The sequence below is a fragment of the Vidua macroura genome, chromosome 4, assembly GCF_024509145.1.
Source record: "Vidua macroura isolate BioBank_ID:100142 chromosome 4, ASM2450914v1, whole genome shotgun sequence".
In the NCBI taxonomy this organism is placed as follows: Eukaryota; Metazoa; Chordata; class Aves; order Passeriformes; family Viduidae; genus Vidua; species Vidua macroura.
The window spans coordinates 18,650,376-18,671,025 of NC_071574.1; the positions used below are offsets into that span (position 1 = coordinate 18,650,376).

Sequence of the window (20,650 nt, forward strand, 5' to 3'; positions counted from 1 at the left end):
ACCCACTTTTAAATCATCGCAAAATAATGAAATTATCATTAAAGCTCCACATCTACCTGGGGGATAATGGAATAATGAGCAACAAACGATACAGACACCATGGTGCCAGGGTGGTATGTGTGACAAACCCTCCTGAAGTAAATTGATTGGGAACTCAAAATCCTGGGTGAACAGATTCAAATAATACATTTTGAAACAGAGATTTTTTTTTTTTTTTTTTTTTTTTTTTTTTTTTTTTTTGGAAGAAAGTGTTCTGGAAACCTCTCTAAGGTTGCAATTTGGTTCTGTTACAGGTTTCCCAGCGTAAAACACCACACTGAATTTCAAGGCCTCAAGGCTGTCTGCCTATGCAAGTAAAAAATAACTGAATGCCGGGGTGATGGATATGGAAAAGAATAGGAGTAGATTATAGAGTCTTATAAAATGATAGAGCAGCACAACAAATCAATGCGCTTTGGGGTTGCTAGTGAAGGTAAGTTATATCCTCCAACTGCACAGAATAACTGCTCTTTATGTAATCACACCTGGGATATGTCATTAAATTGCAATACCTCATTACTCGTCCTCAAAAAACATGGAAGAGTTTCAGGGAATTCAGATCTGAAAAAGAAAAATGACTCTTGGAAAGAGTGATACACAAGCAGAGATTAAGTAGCTTAAATATATAGCTTATCTAATCAATAATTAAGCAGGGGAAAGATAATGGCTTAAAAATATGTAAGAGAAAGATAATTATTTTGTATGATGCATGGTCCCAGTTCACCACAGTGCTAAAACACATGCAGATCCATCAGCCCTGCAAAACACCAATGTCCATGATTTCAGTGGTGCTTCAGCATATACTAAATTTAAGCATGCATTGAAGTACTTTGATTAATTTGGGCCATAACCACAAGTAATAGTATTAAATTAAGAAATGCAAAAATGTAGGCTGAACAGGAGGAAAATCTTCCAAATGGTGAGATATATGAGACTGGGGAGTAATCACTCAAGGGAATTAGTGGAAACCTTATCCCTGGACACATTTCAAGTTTTGCTGGACAAAATACTGGGGAAATATTCTTTGGAGAACAATCTTGCTGTTGCCTCTGGAGACAACTGCACAACCTACTGCAACTATTCTGTGTCTAAGTTTTTCTCGGCTGACTCACAGCATTAAGCCTGAGACATGATTTTAAAAAGCACCAACAGCACAACAGGCTGGTGGCATTTTGAAGCTCTTCCTCGCCTCCCCCCACAATCTATTGGGCTTTTTCCATCCTCATTTTATGCAATGCTATGAGAGGGGAAAAAAAACACACCACCACACTTTAGCCTAGTGTTTTTTTGTCTTTTCTTTACTTGCTGACTGAACATTGGTTTCATTTTCATCTCTGCATTAAAACACAGCTTAAAGATATAGAAGAAATCTAATTTCAACTTGTAGGGCTTTGTTTCATTCCCAGAGCATGTGTGGTGAATGGTGAATATCATCAGAGAGGTAATTGTATCTTGAAGAATCTCATATCTCATATCTCTGAGCATCCCAGCAGAAGCAGTATTACAGATTAGAGGGTTTTGCTAGTTTGGGTTCTTTTTGGGGGGTGGGATTGGTTTGTTGGTTTTGTGGAGTTTTTTGGTTGTTGTTTTCCTTGTTTGCTTCGTTTTTTGTTTTTCTCCTCCATGCAGACCCTGGAAGAAAGGCTGTTACACAAAGGACTTTCCCAAAGATGAAGCAGTAGATTCTCCAAGGGCTTTCTCCACTGGGAAATAATAATTTTCATGAGTCAAATGCAAGGTCCAAAGAACAACGGCTTTTAAATTGCTTTGAAATCTACTTTTTCTTAAGTCAAGTGATTGTAGAAGACTGAGCATAATTCACTTGGACATGTGGGACTGTTCTGCAGCCATGTAGGAAAAGGACAGGTGTTCTCTAACATGACTTTGCAGACATCTACTGGAAATGGAAATGGTTGAAAAAGACCTGTTAAAAATTGTAGATTTCCCTTCCCTGACCACAGTTGATATTCTTTCTTTATTTTTGCAGGGTCAGTGACTGGGCCCTGATTTTATTAATGGGAAAACATCCCTTATGTTTATTGGTACTAATTTTCCACTGCACATCAATGCATCCAGAAAGCAGTTCTTAACATTAAATACACATTTCTGTGCCTGTCTAACTAGAAATTCAGCTAGGAACATGTGTGAGCATCTTCCTGATTCATGGTCTGAGTTAACAAACAAGATTACTTAATTCCTTTATCCCATTTAAAAGAATGGCCTTGCAAGGTCTCCATCATCAAGGATATTTAGGAGCTTGTTAAGGAAAAAGCTGAGCAGGATAATTAACTGAGTATATTTTCCATTGGGTTGGATCAGGAGGCCTCATTTGGGCCCTTCCAGCTCTCTTGGCTACAGTCAAAGCTGGGAGTGCAGCAGCAAGTCCCCAGGTAGGTCTGGTCACTGGGCTAAAGTGTGGTGTGTTGCATTTGTCAGCAGTCAGGCAATTAGAAAACTATGATTGTCAGAAATCTACTTTTTTGTTTGCTTTGTTGTTAAAAGAGCTTAATTTGTTTAGGTCCTTCCCTCACAAACCAAAACAAACAAACAATTTGGTTTGTGAGGGAAATGTTAGCATGTTCCAGCCAAGCGCCATTATTTCTGGAGGTCCCACGCAAGCATTTAAGATTACACGTTAACGCAAAGGAAGGCTTCTTGTCCTCTTTCCTGGAGGTTCCTGACTCTCAGGAGATGAGTGGGTTCATGTTTCCCACCTCCTAGGTGTGCCAGGGCAAGGATAGAGTGTGTCTTGCTGCCCCAGCTGATGCCAGACTGCCCTGAGCCTGTGCTGGGCAGCAGGGAGACCATCCTTGACCAGGAGGTGTGGTCTGATGGGCTGCTTGGTTGCGGACAACATGCTGAGAGGCTAATCGTGAGCCGGGGAATCTAGGGTCTGTGCTGCAAATACAGGCTGCAATTAGTTTTCTGGGAGGGCAGCAGTGGGCAGAGCAACTACACAGGTGATGGATCGGTGCCGCAAAGGCAGGCTGCAATTGGCTGCTTGGATGGGGACAAAATTCCAAGCGGCCAATCGGGCCATGGGAGAGTCAGTGTGGAGTGGGTCCGTGCCCTGTATGGAGGCTGCGATTGGCTACCTGGCAGGGAAGCCACGGGCGGAGTGTCCAACTGGGCGGTGCGGGATCCTTTCCGGAGGGGGCTGCGAGACAGGTGGTGGCGGGCGGGGGGCTGGATCGCAGAGGTTGCGGGCTAAGAGGCGGCTGCGGGGCAGTGCGGACGCGGCGGTGCGTTGCGGTGCCGGCCGGCTGCTAGGTGGAGCCCGCGTCCGCGCAACCCAGATCCGGGCCCTCGGCGCTCCCCCGCCCCTCGGCTCGCCGCCCGCCCGGCTCCGTGCGGCCGCCGCCGGGCAGGGCAGCAGCGCCGCGCCGCCCGTCGCCGCCTCCTCCCCGGGCCCCGTTCCCCGCTCCCGGCCCGGCCCTGCTGGGGACGCGGGTCCCGCCACCCCGGAGTACGCTGCCCGTGTGCGGAGCGTGTGCGCTGTGCCGAGCCGTGTCGAGCCGGCGGGGCGGCCATGCGGCCCCCCCGCATCCGCTGAGCACCGCGCGGGGCGCGCCCGCGGAGCCGCCCCCTCCGCCCGCCCGCGCCGCGCCGGGGCTGGCGGTCTCCGCAGTGGGAGGAGGAGGAAGAAGAGGAAGGATACAGGGTGTCTGCGGAGCGCGGGGGGCTGAGGACGACCTGCCTCCCTCTGCGCGGGCGCCTTTGTGTCCCCCAGCCCCGGCGGAGCGAGGGGCCGCGGGCAGGGGAGCGGATGCGAAGAGCGGCTGGTGCTGGAGGGGAGAGAGAGGAAGAGAAAGGGGCATGGTGGAAGATTTCTCTCTTTTTTTTTATTTTGTTTTTTTTGGTGGTCTCTTCGGCAGCAGCTGTTCTTCCCCAGGAGCAGCAGCAGCAGCGGCGGCAGCAGCAGCACAGGCAATGACTCTGCCGCATCCGAATCGCCTGGCCGGTGGCGCCGACTCCGGAGACATCACCTTGCTCTGAAGTTGCCTACCTGGAGGAGGTAAATCGGAGCGGGGCTTTCGTCCAGAGGGGTCGGCAACGGTGGGGAAGAGGAGGGAGCGATCGCCTCCCCCATCCCCACACACTCTCGTCCTCCGGGAGGAAGCTCGTGTAGCAGAAGAACACGGCAAAAAAGGAAAGACTTTACTTCTTTCTATTTTTTTTTTTCTTAATTTTTCCTTGCTTGAGGGACGTCCGTGCTTCTCGTCCGGCCCCCTTTTCCTCCTGGCTGGGGGCTTTGGTACTGTGGCCAGGTCTGCTTCCTACTCCCACCCCTGGTTTTAATGGCTGGATTGTGGCAGCAGCTCCCTGCTGCAGGTTGTTGAGGATCTGATGGGGACTCGAATCTCAGGAGCCGGAGGTGACTAAAGGTAACTAACCAGCACATGGATGCTTAGCAGCCCTTACCTGGCCCTCGGTTGCTCCCTTGCCCGCTTGCGTTGGGCTGAAGGGTGCCGGCCGCCCTGGGCGCACGCTTGGATTGAATTATGCTATAATAAGGGTAGTTTGTCTTCAGGGAGGCTGGATCCTCCAGGTAAAGGGGGAGCATCTCTCTGGGTCTGCATGCTGGGCGACAGTGGAGACAAGGGATGTGCATCTTGTTTGGAAATGCCTTGTAGGCTCCAGCCTGGTTTGGCTGTGGGCAGCTAGGGTGGCAAAGACAGTGGGGGAACCTAGTAGGTTTTGTTCTTGCTCTCCCTTGTTTTTTTTCTGTGAAAGGCACCACGTTGGACCGGGGGGTTTGCTGGTGTTACACTGAGGAATTCGTGAGTTTCATTATGTTTCCTCAATCTCCCCCCCTTCCCCCATCTTCATGCCGACTCTTTCGTGGATCTGCGTTGCTGTTTAATAGCTGAAGGGTGCCTCGAGAAGCGATTGCTTTCTTGGATATCAGGGGGCATGAGTGGGAGGGAATTTGCCGAATTGTGGGTGTGTGTTGGGGGCTGCCTGCCCGTGGAGGTGAGGGGGTAGGGTAGAGGTCTGAATCCAGCAGCCCCGGGTTACAGGTAGACGCGAGGAGCTTCGCCTTCCCGTGCAGCCGGAGAGCGAAACGTTCGGTGTAGGTAGGGATGTGCAGAGCTCCGCACCTCCTGCCATAAGGCTGCGTTTGCTGGCTCCTGTCCGTATAGGACTGGCGTTTGTTTTGAGTAAGGGCCGGTATGTAGAGCTGGAATTGTATTTTTAATGCCTATTTCCTTTTTACCCTTTGTTTATTTGCTCCCTTAATTATTTATTTGTGTTTCCCTTGCAATCATCTTTTGACCGCGTAACTTGGAAGTACCGGTTGTAAGGCTGATGGCAGGGAGGAACCATCAGCCGGAGAGCAACCCTGTTTCCCAGTTTAAGGAGCCTGCCTCCAACTGGTGCCCGTTAGTGCTAATGAAGATGTAGCTACACTACCCCAGAGATGTGCCCTGGGTATTTGGGGGATTGCCTTCGAGGACTGAGTTTGATCAGCAGGCTTGCATCCGGAGTTGTCCAGGGAAGTAACGCTGACCTCCAGTACATTTAGTTGGGCTTTTTTCCTTACCCTTTCTCCTACAGACAGGCAGATGGGTAGTTTTGCTTGAGGGTTGGCGAGGTAGGAAAGGAGCCTCTCTTTCTCTCCCTTTCCTGATAGGCATGAGATTCTTCTCAGTGGTAGTTAAAACAACTCGTATTTTGGCCAACAGCAATGTATTGTTTCTGTTTGTCAACTGTGGAGTTCATTATGTTTTAGCCAAAACAACCCACGTCTATTGTATTTACTTTCCTGTTTAGATCACTCCTTAGGAGTTAATTGCCATTTCCACTCTCACAGTTCTGGTTCTAGGCAGCCAGCTGCTTAGAGAGAGGCTGAGATGTAAGGCAAAAGGCGAAAATGCCATCTGTCTCTTGATATAAGTCAGAGAGGTAGTCTGCTGGCTGCAATTTCTCACTGTATTACAGCATTCATTATTCCAGAATGTAGGATCAAAATTTTCGAAACTGACCAAAAAGAAATCTTCCCTGGAGTTGAAAAGAAATAAATTCCATTTTCATTGTGGAATGCTGCCTCTTAAGAGCACAGCAAATGCTGCCTGCTTGGTATTGAGTAGTAGCATGTGCTTTGTAGAGCTCATTTATCATCATTTCCAGGGGTTTGCAATACGAACAGGCTTCTACTGTGCATTCATTAGGGAGAATTCTTCCGTGGAGCTTTTCATGGGAGTAAACCAGGTGTTACAGGTTAAAATGGGCTGCTGTCAAAAAGTCTGCAGTCATCACTTTAGATCCATGCCAATGTTGGGTGACAAAATTCAGGTTAGGGCTCCATGGTAAAGCTGTGTATTTTTCCTAAAGATTAAACTGCTCTGAGAGAACAGGAGTCAGTCCCCCTTGTTGTGGTTGAGGCTGCTCCGGTTCCTGCTCTTTAAGAGTACTTCTTTCTTATTTAGGCTTGATTTACTATAAAGTGACTGCTGTCTTGTTACCTGCTAGCAAAAAATAAAGTGGACACAAATCTCTGGTGTGTTTATTTCCAAAAGGACTGAAGTTTCTATAAAGCTAGTCTTCACCTGTGAGTTCCATATAATTTCTATTATTGAATAAGTATGTATTTTCCCTTTTCTTCTTGGGGTGGTTAGGAGAAGGTATTTTAGTTTTGCATTGAATTCCAGAACAAGATAAATGACAGTGTTGATTGATGATAGTGAAAACATTGGGTGCTGCTTTGTGGGGCAGTGAGATTTTAACAGTATTTATTAACTTGAGGCTACCGAGTCCTCATGGAGATGGTTTTTTTGTGACAAAAGCAGGAGCTTGCATTTCAGTTTCTTAGTGCCCTCCGGAGATGAAGTAGTTTATGTCTCAGCCTAGGATATTTGAATTTGTCCCTGAGCCCTGCTAGGTCCATCCCTCCACCCCCCTCCTTTGTTTGCTTGGCTGTGCATCTGACAGGTTGGGATGCCATGGGGACCATGTCCTTCCTCCCGGTTTAGAGTGATGTGGCAGAGGTGCTCAGCTTGCCTATCCAAGCACTGATTGCAGGAAAGGCTTTTTTCCTCCTGAAACAGAAAGCAAATTGCCCTGTGCCTGCGGGTGCAAACATGAAGTGGGTGCTCTTTGCTGGCTGGGAGGGAAGTGCAAGCAGGTTTGTAGGTGAAAATGCAGACACGCACATCAGCCAGCTGACTGATGAGCTGGGCATCTCAGCCCAGCGTTGCAGGGATGTTAGAAAAATAAATAAATAGATATTTAGAGGCAGGTAGAGCGAAAGCTCAGCCAGAACTGAACAGGAATATGCATGACCTTTAGCTTTGGGCAGCACTCAGCTGGAGGGCCTGATGCTGCTGTCAGGGTTTTCATATTCAGAGCATGAGTGGATGCATCATCAACACATTTATTCATGCACACGGGGGAGGGAAGTCTTCATAAATGAAGAAGTCCTAGGAATGGGTGATTTATTAATAATTTTAATACTAATAGTGTTGGGACTGGTGTGGATTGACTAGGAAGCAATTTAATGTGTGACACATTATAAAGGATGGGTTAAAGATTGATGAAAGAGATGGAATTCAGGGAGCAAGAATGGATCAGGGAAAAGCTAAAACATGGAGGATAGGCATAAAGATTTTCTGTGCTTTAAGTAAGTTCTTTTTTTTTTTTTTTTTCTGTTGTAATTATATTACCTGGTGGTTGTGGAAACAGCCAAATGCTGCGATTGGAGTGATTTTGATAAAAATTTTTATTCCCTAGAGACTTCTTGTACATCACAAGAGGTTTGTAAGAACAACTCAAAAATTAATTTTTTTTGGAGTGGTGATGGTCTAGACATCACAATATTGATGGGTTGCTGAGGACAATACTGAAACATCAGGACAGCACTGCAAAATAATGTTTTGTCTTCCCCTTCTAATGGGCTGCTTATTGGGGGAGGATGTACTGGTGAGCATTGACATTCTGGAGAGATGTTTATGGACACCCATTTCTTCCCTGCTGGTCCTTTTCTTATTCAATAGATGCCCTCCTGCTGGGATGGGAATATGAAAAATGCACCATGATGCCAAATTCTGAGTGTACATCCACACTTCAGTCTCTGCTATGTCTTCAGGCAGTGCTTTCAGTTGCAGGATGGAGAGCTAGAAATTGTCATTTGCAGGAATTCAGTATGCTGTGTTTGTAGGAATGTACCTGTCCCAGTAAGGGGGTGTGACGTGCTGGCCTCTGACTGCCTCATCTCCTGGGGTCATGCCTGCCTTGCCAAATGTTTGTCATGATCCTCACCAGCACTTAATGTAAGGCTCTTTAATCCCTCCTTGGGATGCATGTGAGTATGTCGTGTTTCTGTAGGTTTTGAGATGCTCCAGCACTCTGGTCTCATCCTGGTGCCTAGTGGCAATAGAAGCTCCCAGAGCAAGCTGATGAAGTAGAAGGAGAACTTTGTCTTTAAGCATCTACTTTTAATTCTTGCCTATCTTAATGGTAAGGAAACCACCTCCTACTCAAATCTGTGATATGATTCTATCTAGGACGTTATCTCATTGCCTGTTTTTGGCCTCCAGGTTTGCAGTGTAATGCTTTCTTTATGTTCCTCACTAGATAATCTCTACAGTGCAGTCTGAAATTTCTGCCTGCAAGCTAAGTGTTCATTTTTAAGACAACTTCTCTAAAGACACCTTGGCACTACAGCTTTTACTTCTGCAGTCTTCAGAGAGCTTTCTGATTTTGCCTGTAAGGCAGATGCTTTTACTAGTCATTGCACCAAGCATCTGTAACTATAGCAAGGTAGCTAGTCTTTTCAGGCAGTAGATATGTCATTTTAATAGTGTTGTGGACCACAGTATTACTTACTAAGTGGTGCTCAGTTCAGGATTTTTTCAGCCTGCCTGAAATCTGTGTTTTCCTCTGGCTGAGTCTTTTTTCCCCTCCCTTTTTGAACTTTTCATCTCTACTTCTTCAGGCCCACTCCCATCTGAAGGAGGTACTGATGCATCTGTCATGGGAGCTCCCACTGTAGTCAGTGGAGCACTTCTGTTGGCTTTCCTGTGAAGGGAAGATGCTCAAGAGTCTCACATGTGGTATCTTCTGAAGAGAAGCTCCAGAATCTCAGATGTGGAATCTTTTCAAAAACATTCCCCTGCTTCAGCATCAAGTTTCTAGTAATTGTTTTGTAATGTCTTTGCCAGAGGTGGCATTTCAGGCCAAACAAAGCATTGAACACAGAGGAAGAGTAGAAATCTGTGTACACTTCTAAAATGTGTTTGTGAAAACAGTCCAAAATTAAAATAAAGACACTATTGTTTGAGGCTTGACAGCTTTGAGTTGTAAGGGTCATGAAATAGAGAGCATTCTGAAGAAAGCAAAGAGGAGTTTGGCAGCTATCCCATTTAGGCAATATGAAGTTGTAGATTTTGTTTAAATGCCTAAAAGTAATAAACCTTTACATTGGTGCTTACTCTGCCAGGATTTTTAAAAATTATTTTTTTAAAGCGTGTTAGTCAATATGTGAGTAATTACATAGGAATTTTTTTCAGTGGCTACAAACCTAATGCTTCAGAGGCCTGTAGCATACCTCCAATTCATTACAATAGGTACCTGTCAAGGAACAGCTTTGAAATATTATGCACAGTATTTTGAGTAGTTTGGATTATAGCTTTGCTACTATTAATTGTAAGAGCTTTACTGATTTGATTGCAGTTGCATTGATTTATGTCAGGTAAAGCCATTGATTTTGAACTTTGGAATGGAGCTATGCGTTTCTGAAACTTAGAACAAGGTGTCATAAATACAAAGGACCAACATGAAATGCAAAGTTAAATGCAATAGGACTCTCTAGAGAGTGCTTCTGTAGAAGTGATGCTTAAAATTTACCTGTGAATTGCCCTACTGCAAAGTTCTGCTCAAAGGTGCCAGCATGGCACAGCACTGTTCTGAAAGGAGGCCTAGTCTAACCTGGCCCCATTGGGTAAGACTCTTAGTGGTTTTACACCAAGGGCAAGTAATTAGTTTGTGAGAGTCACTGCACACAATATATATGAGTTTTTACAGGAAGTCCCTTTGCCACTCCCTAAAAACCAAGAATCTACTTATGGAGGTGAGGCCACTACATCAATGAACACCGTTTAAAATTCGGGGAATAGGAACATTCTGACTAATGCAGTCTTAGAACATCTTTTTATCATGGGCAGGCACATATATAGACATACAAATACCATGATTTGGGGAACAGACGCAGTTCTGATTTTTTTGTCAAACTTGGCAAAATGAAAAAGAATTTGGCTTTAGGTGAAATCTGAGAATTGCACCTGTACCCAAAACATGTACCCACATATGTATGTCCATGTGTGTGCATACACTGGTTTTGTTTGTGAAATGATGATGCTGATGCAAAGAGTTGTTTGTTTTTTCGTTTTTTTTTAAATTGTCTTGCTGGAAACTCTGTTTATTTTCTGGTTGTTTTTTGGTAGGTGCAGTAATGGACAATAACTTGTGCATGGGCCTGCAGTTGTAAAATTTTAACTGAGTTGCTTGGTTAGTAGTCCAACACCAAAATAGCATAACCACATTTTTAGATGCGTTGAGCAACCACATGTTTTATCAGAGTCAGTTCTGGTCCTTGCTTATTTATTGTAGCAGGTTTTTTCCATTCTGAAGTTGCTGATCCCAAGCCTACCTTAATGAGATTTTTTTTCATTGCCCTCAGAGTAAGAGAAGCTTCACTGTGTTGCAGAAGTGCTGTTTGCAGCATACTTGGGAATGTCAACATTTTCCTTTGAGCAAGGAGTAAGGGACGTATTAGCTATAAGTATGCTTCCTAACTTTGGGCAGGCCTAGGTTAGATGGGGAGTTTAGCTCAGAAGAGCCCAGCACTGGGGGCTGCTGAGCTGTTTACTGGTTTTTTTTAGTGCTAAAGCCGGCGTGTTGTGTTGGAGGACACCAGGAGACAAGGGAGGCCCTAAGCAGAAGCAGTGCCCCTGTTCTGTTTCATCAGTGGGTATCTGTTTATGAGCCCTGCAGAGGCGCTGCCCTGCCTTGCTCTTCAGTGTGGCAAACCAAGCCATGGCTTAAGCCTGTGAAAATGGGGGAGGGACCCAAGCCCAGTTTTTAATGTTCTGCATGGGTGGGTACCTTGAATATGCAAATGCATTCCAGTGACAGCTGACCCTGTAAGGACATTTTCAGTAGCTCTCTGGATTTTTTCTCTTCCCCCCCCCTTCCTTTTCCCCCACAATTTTAGTTTATTTTATCTATTTTTATTTTATTTTTATTTTTTTCTGTTCCAAAGACTGCTGAAGGAGGGGAAAAAAAAACCCCCTTTGTAGCTGTCTTTTTGAATACATCTCACTGATGGAGACAGTTGAGAATTTCAGGGATCATGTTAACTCCTTTTCTTTTGGTTGGCTTTTGCATATGTGTGTTACTGACTGAAACATTATGATTTCAAAATGGTACAAATTCCCACCACTTGCTTCAAAGGGCACAGGTTTTTGTTGTTTGGTTGTTTTTCTTTCAGCAAGATGTATGTTGTGGTTTTTTCTACCCATATGTGCTGTGTAATGTGAATCCTTACTTACCACTTCTGTTGCTGTGTTCTTTTGCATTTTTGGTTTGGGTTTGTTTGGTTTGGTTTTTTTATGTCTCCCTCCTTTTTTTTTCCCTGCATTTACAAAAGATTTTGGGATTCTATCCTGAATGTTTTTTTTATGTGAAATCTCTCTGGAGGTACACAGTACTGGTCTGTAATTCTGTAGAAGACGGCTTACCTGGAGTATCCAGAGATCAGCCATTCCTGTTTCCAGCAGACCACAGATTTCTATATTGGACATTGTTTCTCAGCTAAAGCTTGTTGGAACTGTATGTGTAATCTAAAATGTCATTCCTTTGGATTTTGGATATTGCAATCATAAGCTGTAATAGTTGGAGAATTTGATGTATCTATCCCACTTCCTTCCGAGGGAAATTATGATGTGACTACTGCACTTGCAATTCCCACAGCACAGATTTCAAGAAAATGTCATTTTGGATTATCTTTAATGGATGCAGGTGTGTGGAATGTCCGTGTCTTTTTTTTTTTTTTTTTTTTTTTTTTTTTTTAGAGGAAAGTAATGTTACAATTGCTGCTTTATTTGGTACAACTCCAAAATGACATATACCTCTGTGAATAAAATTCTTCCTGATAGGTATTTGAAATATAGCAATTATGCTGCATAGAGAGATAACTTGTGACCGTCTGACAAGGGATTCACAATTACAATCATAATATACTTTATAGATCTTAAGTAGATCACCAATTTGCAATGAGTCTTTCTAAAGACTGTGCGAGGCCTTTCAATTGCAGGAGTGGGGAGCCTTGTTCTGTACAACATCACTGATTCAAAGGGAGGCTGAAATGATGGAATCACAGGATGGATAAGGTTGGAAGTAACCACACTGGGTCATCTGCTCCACCCTTCCTATTGATGCAGGATCATCCTAGAGCACATTGCACAGGTTTGCATCCAGTCTGTCCTTGAATATCTCCAGTCAGGGAGACTCACAATCTTTTTTTGGCAATCTGTTCCAGTCCTCGGTTGCCCACACAGTAAAAAAAGTTCTTCCTAATGTTCAGGTGAAACTTCCTGTGCCTCAGTTTCTGCCCATTGCCTCTTGTCCTTTTGATTGGCACCAGCAAGAAGAGTGGGGCTCCATCCTCTTGACACCTTCCTTCAGATACTCAGACACTGATGAGATGACTTCTTGGTCATCTTTTTAAGACTGAACAGGCCCAGCTCTCTTAACTTGTTACTTATATCTCAGTAACAGAAACATAATAATGGAATCTTAGAATGGTTTGGGTTGGAAGGGACCTTAAAGATCGTCTCTTTCCAAACCCCTTCCATGGGCAGGGATACCTCCCAACTGGACCAGGTTGATCAATGATTCATCCAACCTGGCCTTGAACACTCATTACCTGGGCATCTACAGCCTTTCTGGGCAACTTGTGCCTGTGCCTCACCACCCTTGCAGTGAAGAATTTCTTCCATAAATGCTTCAGTCCCTTTATGCTCTAGACTCCTCATCATTTTTTCTTGGCCTCCATTGGACTCACTCCAGGAGCTCCTTGCTTGTCCTGAGGAGCCCAGAAGTGGACACAGCATTCCAGGTGATGCCTTACAAAGGCTGAGTAGGGGGGCAGGATCATCTCCCTTGACCTGCTGGCAATGCTCTTCCTAATGAACCCTAGGATACCATGGGCCTGCTTGGCCACAAGACATGGACCACTCACTGGCTCATGGGCAGCTTATTGTCTACCAGGACCTCCAGGTCCTTCTCCATGGAGCTGCTTCCTGGCAGGTCAGCCCTAGCCTGTGCTGGTGTGTGGGTTATTCTGCCCCAGGTGTAGGACTCTGCATTTGCCTTTGCTGATTTTCAGATGATTTCTGCTGAAGGGCTGCACATCTTTCTGGGGAATTGGCCACTCCTCCCTGCCTTGTCATCATTGAACTTGCTAAGCAGGCATCTGCCCCTTTGTCCAAGTCACTGATTAACCGGACCTGGTATTGAACCGTGGGGGACAGCACCAGTGATGGGCCTCCAAATGAACCCTGTGCAGTGATTACAACCTTATGGGACCTGCCGTTCAGCCAGTTCCCAATCCACCTCACTGTACCCTCATCCTTTCCAGACTTGCTGAGCTTGCCTGTGAGGATGTTGTGAGAGATAGTGTCTAAAGGCTGAAGTTGAGGTAGACGATATCCACTGCAACAAGGGAATGATACCTATGTAAGTAACCTTGTTTTGGTGAGAAATACAGGCACACATCACTGAGCACATGAGGATATTCCCAACTGAGCAGCCCTTTGTTTGCAGTGGAGCTGAGACCTTGGGTGAAACTCAAGATGTTTGAAACATGGAGAAAGATGTTTGCCAATAGACTCAAGCAGTTGTTTATGCCAGCTTAAACTAAGCTGCAGTTTTTCCTGTTCAAGGGGAGAATCTGGACCTCCACAGTGTCTGCAGGGATGTTTTTGACAGAGAGAATGTGATATGGTGTGGAATATATCTCAGAGCTGCCTCACTGTTTGTCTTAAGATTTGGCAGCAGCAGATGGGGGGTTGTCTTCTCCAATGCCTTTATGCTTTGTTGCTCCCTCATCTCGAGGAAGCAAAGGGCAGCCCAGCATAACCTATGAGCCAGGCTGTAAGGGTGAGGATGCCAGCTTTTGTTTGACTCTTTTCAAGCTGCAGGCTTGAGCACAGCAAGAGTCCACAGTTATCCCAAGTTCATGTAATTTGGGGGCAAAGCCTACTTCAGCAGTTGTCATTGTGGTAAAGCTGATTACTTAAATACATAAATAAGTAATTATTAGTAAACAGAGTAATAGACAAGTTAGTTAAGAATACAATTTAAGTCTGGTCTGTAGTAATACAGATGTATTTTGCAATGCATAGTAACATAATGCTGGATTTTTGAGCTGGTTCCTCTTACTACTACAATAAAATAAAGGGCAAAGTGTATTTTGGCCTAGGGGTCCCAAGTCCACTCCCAATTTCTTACTGAAAATAGGTCTGTGCTGTACTGCAGTAGGAGCTATAGTTAAACATCAAGCAGATAATCACATTTTGTTTTTTTTTTTTCCTCCTATAAATCACTTTTCCTTTTATACCATAGACATTTCTGCGGATGATTGCTTGTTGACCACAGAGATGTGTTTTTTCTTTCGTTTATGTGCTCTATTGAATTAGCAGACTTACGCAGTTTTGTCTGTCGTACTTGGGTGGGATGCTGCAGTGATTTAATTTAAAATGAAAGAGAGATGTCTTCATTGTAGGGAAAACCATGGCTAAGTGGTGAGAGTAAGCAGGTCTTCCATTACCAGAAGGCCTAATTAGAAGAAATCCCATGTACGGTTGACCTTGACTATTGAGACAACCCTCAAAGAAGAAAGAGCACTAAAAATTAGTATGCTGCCAGTGCTGCACTTTTATTATTTGATGTTATTAAGCAAACTTGGTGTGTTTTTTTGAAGCATTTGATTAAATGTGTGATCTTATCTTGGTGAAATGGCTTGCTGGGCTACAGACAGTGGTGTTCAGAAATGAAATTTGTTTAGAGCCTCTGAACAGACATTTATTCAATGAGACCTTTCTTGAATAATAGATGTGACAGTGAGACAGCTGTGCAATGTGTTCTGGGGGTTGGGCTTTTTATTTTTTTGGTGTAGGGTTTTGCAATGTGATTGGGGGGAGAAGATAACACAAGAGCACAGGTGTGAGAATAGGATGTAGGGAAATTGTCATATGTTGCAGATTCAGGCCCTAGTTCTGCCGAGAATTTTCAGATCAAGATTTACACACTTCAGGACTTTCCTGTTGGCATATGGTTTGGCATATCAAGTGATGCACGTATCTATCTAGCTCTGTATCAGTAATCTTATCCTTTAGCTAGAGCTTTGAGATGTTTAAACTTGGTAGAAGTATAAGAAATCAAAACCCACAAACACAAATCCCCAAACAGGGATTTAACTCCTGTGGTCAATGCTGATGTAGTTGATGGTAGCTGACTACTGTCATAAATGCTGGTGTCCTTAAGCAGTCCTATGTTTTATGATAATTCCAAATCAGTGAGACGAAGGGAGACTTCACCACAGGATGTTTAACCTCTTGTATTGTGTCCAACAAGGAGAAGATGTGAAAAGTGGATAAATATTCTCATCTCACTTGTTTTTATCATCAGTGTGCTGGTTTTGGCTGGGCAAATTTTTTCACAGTAGTTGTTGTGGGGCTTTGTTTGGGATTTGTGCTGGAAACAATGTCAATAATTCAGGGGTATTTTGGTCACTGCTGAGCAACTCTTGCACAGCATCAAGGCCTTTTCTGCCTCTCACCCCACCCCACCAGTGAGGAGGCTGGGGATGCACAAGGAGCTGGAAGGGGAATACAGCTAGGACAGCTGATCCCAGCTGACCCAAGGGATATTTCATCCCATATGGCATCTTGCTCAGCTTTTAGAGCTGGGGGAAGATGAAGGAAGTGGAAGACATTTGGAGTGGTGGCTTTTTGTCTTCCCAAGTAACCCCTGCTTACCTGGGGTATGACTGAACACCTGGCTGCCCATGGGAAGTAGTGGATAAATTCCTTGTTTTGCTCTGCTTGCCTGCATAGCTTTTGCTTTACCTATTAAACTGCCCTTATCTCAACCCATGAGTGTTCTCACTTTTAGTGTGATTCTCTCCCCCATTTGGTTGTGGGGAGCAAGAGAGCAGCTGTTGCCAGCTGGGGTTAAACGATTGAAACACAATGTTTTTTTATTGGGCATAGCTACTGTGGAGCCCTTCACCAGGGAAAAATATTCCACAGGAGCTTTCAATTTTGAAACATGATTGGACATACAGTGCCATGTATCTGTTTTTCCAACAAAACGGTCTAGTTCATTGTTCTTTTCCATACAACTCGCAGGATAAAAATTCATTGAATGTGTGAACTGCATAGGTTTTTCAGGTGCTGACATACAGCTACATGACTTGCATTTCCCAATATGAAGCTGAGGACATGAGTACCTGGAGGTATATTATTTTAAACTTTCCTTTTCAGTAGTGGGCTGTGGAGGTTGGATATGTGAGTTTTCTGAGGAACTTAGTCTTCCCCTGCAAAAGAAGGGGGGATTCCACTTTTAAAGGAAAAGAACCCCAGAGTGCCTCTGCTTCAAAACTGTGTTTGGATCAATCCCCATCTCCCCCACTTCTTCCCTGCATTGTAGAACAGCTGTCTTTACATCAGGTTAGATGGTGATTTAGTAATTCCTCCTTCTACAGCTAAACCCAAAACCTTTCCTTACAGGAGAGAAGATGTGAGCTCCATGCCTTAATGGTGTCTTGAGGTGCCAGCTTAGGAGCCTCCAGTGTTTGATGCTCCAGCTGCTCACCTTCTCTGATTTTTGGTTAAGGGGATTGTTTTTCCTAGGAGCTGGACAGCTCTCAGGACTTTCTAATAACTTATAATTATGCATATATTTTTTTCTCTCCTAGTGCACAGCTAATTCCACCAGATGCCAAATACAGATTTGTGAGGCTGGGTGTGAAGTACAGGAATTCATGTGTCTGTGAGCCCTGCATATTTTGCCATGATGTTTGCCTGAGCTTCAGGGATAATTTCTCCTTGCAAGGTGATTTGTGTATATGGTACACTGAGGAAGAATATGGCCTGTAAGCATTTCACTGACCATCATATTTTAAGGGGCTCTTCCATACATCTGCAGCTGGATATGAATTGTCTTTTTAGCAGAAACTGCAAGCCCAGAGCCAAGGTCAAAGGCCAGCAAACATAATCCATTTTGAGCATCCTAGATCTTACACCCAGGGCTGGCTTGGTTCTGAGGCTGGTGAAACTCCCTGCCATGAAATCATCATCCTGGGATGGTGGCAGACAAAGAGGAAGAGTAAGGGCAAGGAGAGCTGGGTTTATAACCATTCTACTGGTTGCACAAGGATGACAGGTATTCTTGGCTCTGGTCTTGGCTTGGCTCTTGCAGTGAGGTACTCAGACAGGCCTTGTTTCATCTGGGTACCTGTGTGGAAGCTAGGTTATAATCTAGCCTTAAAAAAGAAACCCAAACATTTTAAAATAGTCCTTCGTGGAGATGAAATTTACATATGAAAGCACAGCCTGCTGGAAAAGTAACTGTCCCATTATGTTCTCCTTGCCAGATGTTACAAAACCTATGGGAAGGGGATAGTGCCCACGTTGGAGGCAGCACAAGGTGTCCAGCTGCAGTGCATACTAATTACTGCACTTCGTGACATTTCTTGCTGAATTTTTGCCTAACACAGCTAATTTGTGTTAGGGAGTAAGGGACCAATGACAGCCCTACAGTTAAACCTGTGTGTGTATGCAGTAATAACGTTCAAAGGTCGCTGTGTAGTTATTTTAAGTTTCCAGCCTCCTTGCTAATTTTCTGTTGATTGAGGGAGAAAGGAGGATCTTTTTGTGTCCTGGCAATGTGTCTTCCCTTCCAGCAAAGCAGGGGCTGATTCCTGGCTACTCCAGCTTTTTCCTAGCTGGATGCTGACTCCATTTTCTTTAGTTTCTTCACTTTCATTTCCAGACTCATTATGTCAGGCATCCAGGGTACGTAAAGATGATCAATGTGTATCTACTGGTGCTATTGTAACATGGAGCAATTATTTAAATTAATCAAGAGGACATCGTTCATGAGCAGGATGGGATAAAATAATAGCAGGAGCAACGCTTTGTTTAATGCAGGTCTGTGGTCTCAGTATCAAGATTTCAGCTGCTGGCAAGACACTTCATCATCTGGGAAGACCTGCTGGGAGCCACAAATAAATCACATTGTGAAATCTTGATGTAGCTTTGCAATGTTTGCCCTTTGGTGTTCAGCTCTAGATGCTGGTGTCACATCATGGCAAAAATGGTATGAGCGTGTGCCGATGGAGGAGGATGAGGAGGCAGCATTGTGATTGCCTCCATTTTCTGGATGCAATTAAGAGATTATGAAGAGATGGATGGGGCCTTTGCTCATTCTTCTTCCCTTCTGAGTTTTCCCACCACCTTACTGATCAGTTCTCATGTTATTTACACTTTAGGATATCAGATCAATGAAAAATGTGTTTCCTGTTTTTTTGCATTGATATGATTTTGTTGTGCTTGTCTCTGTACTGTTCTTGTCAGGTAAGGGTATGGTAAAGAAACAGTTTCTGTTTTTAAACTGAGAAGAAGCTGTCTTTCCCTTATTAATTTGGCTTTGGCCAGTGCAGTGAAATCTTCAGAGGGATATGGAAATGTCCCTTAGTTTGCATGCTTGGGTTAAGGCCAGATGAAGTTTTCTTGTGTGGGCTTGCTTTGTTTGTTTTCCTCAAAAACTCTGTGTTGATTCAGGCCAGTTGCTGCTGATACAGGCTTTGGATATAGTGTTTGTTGCTAATTAAAAATAGCCTCTAGTTGAGAGCTGAATGTTGTGGACTTGAATTTTCCTGCACATTAGTCACGTAAGAGGTTGCCTGGGAAAGTAAAGGGTGAATCAGCTTGAAGAGGCTTGCAAATATCTGCTTCATTCAACATGGAGACACATTTGAAAAGTAATCTAGTGGTGACTTGTAATATTGCTAAAATATGGGGGAAATTAAAGTTTCATTTACAAGTACAATGTCTTGTCACTTTGTTTTATTGATACCTGATAACTTAGAGGTTATTATGCACCTCTTATGTATTGTATGTATGATGTTATGATTAACAGGATTGTTTCCTGCAGGACCAGGCAGCAGAACACTTGAGTTCAGTTGTACAAGTGTGACAGGGTATAATCCCCTTGTGCCACATGATTAATCTGCTGAACTTCCTTCAGTCCACATGCTGACCTTTATAATTTCATGTCTTTTCACTTTGGACAGCTCTAAGTATGTCACTGATTAAAAATGATATTTGAACAGTCCAGTGGGAAGTTGCAAGTATATAGCAACTTCTCCAAAATCACAATGTGCCAAAGGCTTTGGAACTTCGGAGATACCTTAGAAATTGTTGCTGTTCCAGAAATAATACCTGTTATACTTAAGCTATTAAAGGAATAAAGATAACAATTTAAAAAAAAAATATTGCTTTATGCAGAAATAGTGGTTGGTGCTTGGATCCTGCCTGTGTATATTTTTATAATGACAAATGCTTAGCTTTTCCTTACAACTAACCTTGTCTCCAAATTTCTTGAGCTTCTGCTAGCTGCTTTTTGATGAGTATGGCGCTTGTGCAACTTTGCCTTTTTCTCTTCCTGAACAAAATTATTTGAGCTGGTCAAGTATCTAGAAAAAGGTCCCAGTGAGCAGCCTGCCTTGCTGTCGTGGTATCTGCCCAGACAATGAGTTGGGCTGAGCTGCAGCTAGGGAGCATCCATGGGGATACGTTTGGTGGTCAGTCAGCTGGTCACTGCTGTAGGCAGTGAATAAGTCTGGTGTGGTTAACTGGCTCATCAGTGAGCTTTTATTGCAGTGCTGAAGTGTGGTGGACAGGAAGTGGGCATTGTTCTGACTTGTTTGAGTAGCTAATTGGTATTTTTATAATTTTATTCTTTTATTCTGCATCCCACTTTTGCCATGGGATCAGTGTGTCTGGCTTTTGTGGTCTTTGTTTTGATTTTAGGGGTTTTTTTTTGGGGTGGGCTTTTGTGTGGGTTTGTTTGTTTGTTTGGGATTGTTTTTTTGTGAATTTTTTGTTGGTTTTGTTTTTTAAAAGCAGAAAGATGAGGTAGGTTCTGTTTATCTGGTGTGAGATGTCTGTATGAAAGCTAATCATTTAAACTGACCTTCTGCCTAATGGAAAGAGGCAGGCACTTTTGAGACATGATTCTTTTCCTTCTCATGTAGACCTTTAAAATATGTCAGATGAATTGCATCCTAAAAAGATTATTTCTCTTCACTGACTGTAGAGGAAGCCTAAGGTGCCAAACTCAGATAGAGACATTTACATTGCAGATACCTTAAGATGGAGAAGGTGAATCCCACCCCAGGAAATTACTCTCCTTGGCTTGCAGTGCATTTCCAATTCAAATGTGAATCTGTGTGATAAGCTGATACCTGGCACAGCAAAGCTGATCCATCAGAAAGTGCATGGAGAGGAATTTAAATGGTCCCTGATCTTCACAGTGCTTGTAC

The 20,650-nt window shown here is 43.9% G+C and overlaps 1 protein-coding gene across 2 annotated transcripts in view; it reads left to right on the top strand.

The window, feature by feature from the left end:
- Positions 1-3,874: 3,874 nt before the first annotated feature.
- Positions 3,875-20,650, top strand: part of ADGRL3 (adhesion G protein-coupled receptor L3) — a 487,040-nt gene continuing 470,264 nt past the window's right edge. For both annotated transcript variants that reach the window (XM_053975251.1, XM_053975252.1), the window contains exon 1: positions 3,875-4,424. The gene's annotated coding sequence lies outside the window, so the exon portion shown is untranslated. The remainder of the gene's footprint in view (positions 4,425-20,650) is intronic.